At 32.9% G+C, this 6,434-nt stretch overlaps 1 protein-coding gene across 3 annotated transcripts in view; it reads left to right on the top strand.

Annotated features, from left to right (window-relative positions):
• Positions 1–5,575: 5,575 nt before the first annotated feature.
• LOC149797539 (uncharacterized) overlaps positions 5,576–6,434 on the top strand; it is an 84,529-nt gene continuing 83,670 nt past the window's right edge. Inside the window, exon 1 of one of the 3 annotated variants that reach the window (XM_089962397.1) lies at positions 5,576–5,652. The gene's annotated coding sequence lies outside the window, so the exon portion shown is untranslated. Of the gene's footprint in view, positions 5,653–5,699; positions 5,848–6,229; positions 6,381–6,434 lie in introns of those variants that run through there. The other 2 variants (XM_089962394.1, XM_089962395.1) reach the window with 2 other exon arrangements.

Here is a 6,434-nt window from a genome sequence, read left to right as displayed (position 1 = left end):
TCCCTTTATTTATGTACAGACAAAATATAAATATTCAGTTACGTTTATATTTTCTCAAGTTTTCCACAGAATATGTTTCTTTATTTCCTTCATTGACAAATACTAACCTTTTGTTACCAACCTAAATCTTACAGCTTACAAATGCATAATATGTGTATAAAGTATATGTCACTGTTTCATTTAGGCACATTTCTTTAAACTAAAATATTCATTCTAGTTATAAAATTTATAGTAAAATAGCTTAACCAAAGTCTGTTCAGTCCCGATTATTGTATGCTCTTCCCCTTATATGTTGCAAAAACTTCCAGATGAAACTTATGATTGATGTGGACTTTTACAGTGGTACCCAGGTACTAAACTGGTGTGAGACAAGATGTCAGGTTTCTCTTTACAAATGGCATGGCATTACAGATTTGTTTTCAGCATGTGCCTCTTTCATTTTGACATCACAGTGCGCAAGATTAGTTCTGGTTTGTAGTGGATCACACCTTTAAGTTGACCTTGTCAAAATAATTTAACATTAATTTTGCAGTATGCATTTCTCGGGGAATGTAAATAATGACCTTCCATTAGGATTATGGATGTATGAGGATCCATACACGTCATTGATTGCTGTATAAAGGTGTCTGTAATCAAATTCTAAAATTGACTCTCGTTACTGAAATAGTTGGTTAAAAATACCTGTGACCTGTATGATGTTTATTATAGTAATACTCCTGATATACATATTATATAGTAGTGCTGAACTTTGATTACCAACTTATCAGTCTTACAGCCCACAAATGCATGTTTATAGTAGTACTCGTATAGTAGTACTCAGCTTTTATTACCAACCTAGAAGAAATACAGCCCTCAATGCACATGTATATAGTAGTACTGTACTTTTATTACCAACTTACCAGCCATACACCCCACAAATGCATTTTATGTGTATAGTAGTTTGCCAAAAATAATCAAAAATTGTAGCCTTGAAGGCTAATTAGAACAAAAAAGGATAATCTAATTCTAAAAATGTTGTAGTTCAACACACAGGAGATGTTCTATTTACATCATATATACATTTCTGAGGTTATGGCTGAAGTTGAAATTGGTGTAAATTGAAAGTACTTATGCTATTTTGGTGATTGATGACATGCAAGTGCATGCATGTACATGAGCTATGTGCAGGTCACAGCACATTCTGAAAGTGATGGTGTAACGATGAGCACAGTAGTGCCAAACAGAAAATGATTTCTTCATTATACATGGCATTTAATGAAAGCGGGTAAATCCGATTGTTTATAGCAAGTGTCGCCTATAATGCAATCGGGGCTAGAGTTGAATCATTAAAGTAGCCAAGATAAGATAAAAAATCTTCACAAAATTCGTTATAATTATCATCAGCAATAGCATACCTATGTAATTTGGTGAAATTCATCAACACGAAAGGTATAATGTTTAACTGGTGAACCTGATAGATAACCTTTTTTTAATCATTTTCTAAAAACATTCTTGTGAAATATATCCAACAAAAATAAGCACAACTTTTCCCTTGAAACAGAGTCTTTAGCAACTTAAAAAAGTATTGAGTTGGTGTTTGTGACCATGTTTTTTTAAAATAAACTTGTGTGTATGACCTCAGCTCAAGCGGATAAGGAAAATATAGGCCATGTAGTAAGTCTTATCTTCTGTTCTGCTAATTACTTACACTCTTTAATATTTGTACCCTATTTTATGCCTGGAGTTTAATAATTTTCTGTTCTTAGAAATAGGTGATATGACCACATCTTGAAGTTACAACATTAGACCACCGAGACTATGAAATTTATCCCCCTAGCTCAAATGCTGAAATAAAGTGTCTCAGGCTTAACGTCTGTGCAAAAACGAATGTATTTCTTAAAGAAGAGCAATGGAAAATATATCAAAAAGTTTTTATAATAATTTATTATTGTAAACAAGATGCATGAGATCTTGATTTCTCTAAAGGCTTCTGTCACACTAGATATTCTTATTTCAGTACAGACAAGTATTATCAACTTCGATTGAAAGACCCTCTTGTTCTGAAATTTGAAGACCATACAGTTGATGATAGAGTTCTTTGTATTATTGCCATAGCAATTAATAATGTTACTTAATAGCATATTTTACTATAACTTTGTTTCTAAAACCAACAAGCACAGCTTTGCTGTTTAAAGTACATAAGAGCAGTATGAATAGAGATAAATGTTTCACCTTCTGAATGAGCCGTCCTTCTGTTAGGGATACAATAAATAATGGCATATAACTTCAGAAGTAGACAAATTTCCATAATTTAGAGATTATCAAGTTGTAAAATTAAGAGATCTGGTCAGCCACAGGCATAAATAAATTACACTGATTGATACACATGACTTGGATCTTTAAATTCATCCAGCAAGCATCTTTAGAAAATTTACAGTTAAGCTGTCTGTTGCGTTGTCAATTATGAAGCTATCTATTTTGTTGTCTATTATTAAGCTGCATGTAACAAGGGAATTTGTTTTAGTGATCTAAAACCTTGGGTAGTGCCACAATCAGGGACTCTGGTCCAGGTTGTACAGGTCTTGAAGCAAGAGAAGGAGAGTTAAATATATATATATATTTTTCCCTTCAGTTTTAAGATAAACAGAGTCTATTTCTAGGTCCAGTGACCTGTTTCCATCTTCATCCATGATCTAGCAATTAAAATTTAGCATGTGTTTGTTTATCACTATTTATAAACTACCATAGAACGTCATAAACCGGTCGGACATTTTCTGGCTCTAAATGGATATAGTGTGCCTTGGACATCAGATATGGCCACTAGGATGGGTATCTTCAAAACAGTTTTAATTTATTTATTTGCTGTTTAATTTTAAGTTTCTTTTTAATTAACATACAGAAAAGAATAAATAGAATAAGAAGTTCCAAAAATCCATCAATTAAAAATTGTAGGGTTTAAACAGAATTTTGGGTATTTACTTTAATGTGTTATTCACTTAGCATATATTTACTATAACACTTGTTGAAAACTCGCTGCCTATGGAAACCTATTCAGCTATGTTTCAGAATGTGTGAAATGCTCTTATAATGTATAATATCAATTTAGTGTTATCATATTTTTATTATTAGATCATTTGTGAAACAAAATGTGAAACTTCTGTGATATGATTCCTGCTTGTTTTATGAAAAGAAGCTTCTTGTGACTGAATTTCTTCAAAAGCATGCTATTAAATATCATGTGGTTGGCTTTTTTCTATGAAGAAGTGATTTGTATTGCAAATCAATTGTTCTTGGAACAAAATCTTGTAAATATGAAGGCCCTTAAGATATTTTTGTTATTATTATTGTTATTATTATTAATATTATTATTATTATTATTATTTTCAATAATAATTTTATTCAAGAGCAGCTTTAAGTATTGTCAGATTTGCAGTTAAATGTGTATTCCAATACTCCAGATGCTAGAACCTAGATTTATACCATAAATTAAATGGAATAATAATGAATTTCATATGCATACAAAAGTCATTATGTATCCTATCGCCATTATGAAAAAATACTGTCATGATTCTTATGAAACTTGACATAAAACTTGAACATTTACAATTCAGAAAAAGTTGATAGAATTTATGGAAAACAAAATTCTGTTTACAGTAGCACATGGTGATATAGTATTTGAAGTAGAAGTGGTCAACCAAAGAAACGCAGACGTTTAGATAAATCTGGAATTATTCATACGTTGGAATGAACTGAAAAAAAATTTAAGATTGTTGAAAATAAAAGTACTGTTCTGTATGGCCATTATGTTGGCTTGTTGGTGACAGGAAAAAATACCTTATGTGTTAAGTATTCTCTTCTTTCTTTTTTCACTTTAAGTGTTTACATATATTTAAGACATCTTTATAAGTCAAGTGTGGGAACAAATTAAATCGACATAAAACATAAACTAAATTGAAAAAAAGTCCACATAATATTGTTCTGATTAAAATTGTTGCCCAGATTACCAGACTAAGGTTTGTGAAATCTTTAATAAATGTTACACGAATATTGCAAAAATTAATACAAATCATCCACCTGAAAAATGTCCAACTTCCCAATTGAGGCCCAAGGTGCTAGAAGCGCTTTGCAAAATTACGAAAGGCTTTGATACACAGAAATCTACGTATGAACAACATACGTCCTAAAATTCTAAAATTATGTTCATCAGATTTATCCTTAGGAATTAGCAGACCGTATGTACTCACTTATAATACTAGTCCGATTGCAAACTGCACAGAACCCCGATCTGCCATCGTATAATGCGCCTGCAGATCTGGTTTTGTGCAGTTTGTTTGAAGTAATGAATAGAACAAACAAAATAGACCCTGATCCACAGTGCATTATGCTATGGCATTTCAGAGTCTTTGTGGTTTATAGTTTGACTTTATTTGGAAGAGAGTATATATGGTACTCTTTGTTACTCTCAAAGAAGCCCAGCTAACCTGAATCTTAACCCCCGCCCCCCAGAAAAATACAATCTGACCCAAACGACAACTATAGACCAGTTAGTATGTTGTTTTGGGAACATGGCAATGGATTGAAGAAAATGAAGGTAAAACAATGTATCAGGAGTTACGTAATCTACATTTAAGGTGCACAGATATAAAAATTAATCACAGTACACAGATTATTTCCATCGTTCATCGCACAACTAAAAGTTATTTGAGAACTTAATAATAGTTTGACAGGGTTACAACTTGGATGAAAACGTGACATAGTTTCAAAAGTATATATCGGCTTCGATAGTGAAATTGATTTATGCGGTTGGCATGACGGTATTTTTTATTTCACCAAGTAGCATGAATTAAAGTTTTGGATATAAAAACGCTTTAAGGAAATCCTAAAACTCCTAACCTTGTATTAAACCATATTCTTAATACGAACGTAGTAAAGGAAGGTATTCAAAAAATCTGAATTATAATACGTGAGATTACAAAAAAAAATGTGAAGGACAAAAACAAAAAGAATCCACTTGTCGCGTCACATGTATGACTTGCTAATTAGATCATCAAAACAAAATGCTATAGTTGTTCTTCCAAGATCATAAAAACGTACAAACAACAAGAAGAACAATATAGTTTATTTTACTGAAAGTAACAGTCTAAAGTTATAACTGAACCATAAGTCCGATGTAGAATCCAGATATATATATATATATATATATATATATATATATATATATATATATATATATATATATAGAGAGAGAGAGAGAGAGAGAGAGAGAGAGAGAGAGAACAGGGTATTTTACTTTTATATAATCAGTGGAATAGAATAATCCATTGAAAATTCACGTTTCCACCACCACCCATAAAAAGGGGGGGGGGGGTAATAACTGCAAACACCGCTAGCGTTTTATTTTCATTCTTAGTCACAGTCTTTTACCTTGAGCGAGCTCTGGGTATATCCCCCCATCCCAAACTGCCAGTGTACACCTATTTAACGATCTCCACATCTTGATGTTTATAGTGCATAAAATGTCCCCATGACAACTTAAGGTGTAACAATGAGTTATTTCCCTCATTAGATAACAATCTTCCATCGGGGCCTATACAAAAGTCATTCTAGTCCTTCCCATTCAAGGCAGTGCAGAAATCTTGCGTATATAATGTATCTTGTTTGCATACTGGCCTGGTAAGCTCAAATGACAACTAACATTACTGTGAAATCTTCAGATATCATGTTGTGTAACCATATCGTCGTGATACGTTCTAGCATGTGTGTTCTAGTATTTACTTTAAAAACCTTTACTTGGAAAATTAGGCGTGTTTACATTTGTATAGCAAGGGACACAGCAAGATAACACCGATGAGCTTAATACACAACCAGGTAAATTTAGGCTCTAAAGACACTAACAGGAAATTATTGTTCAGTCAGTACACCCATCTGTTAACCTGTTTGACTTGCACATATTTTCTTTACTTCGGTCGTTTAATGGAATGACCAGTTTTTCATGAAGTAGAAAAACAATGGGTTTGCATAATACTTGCATGGGGGTGGGGGTGGGGGTGGGTGGGTCGTATAATAGTGTCAAATGGATTAAAGCAGTGGTTCCCAAACTTTTTCGGGACACCCGCTTCCTTGTTTATCCTCAGCGCCCCCTACCTTAACCCGTAAATTGCATTATTCAGCATTAGCTCCCATCCCCTCTGTAACCCTCTTCATGGGGCGGTACCACCCACTTTGGGAACCACTGGATTAAAGCATTATAACCGTATACATGTAAGTTGGTAGATAAAGCACATACATATGTTGGCATGTACAGACAGCTGACAAGGAAGAAAATCAAAGTTTATCCATGGAGGTCGATTAAAGGGGGAACTAAAATTTAATCATGTATTTTTTCCCAACCTTTAGCTTTGGTAAGTTATATTTTAACGGTGTGTAACATTAATACCCTTACTAATTTCATTCTT

The sequence above is a fragment of the Sinohyriopsis cumingii genome, chromosome 6, assembly GCF_028554795.1.
Source record: "Sinohyriopsis cumingii isolate HCF-2022 chromosome 6, ASM2855479v2, whole genome shotgun sequence".
NCBI lineage: Eukaryota > Metazoa > Mollusca > Bivalvia > Unionida > Unionidae > Sinohyriopsis > Sinohyriopsis cumingii.
This window is presented reverse-complemented; position numbering and strand designations above follow the sequence as displayed.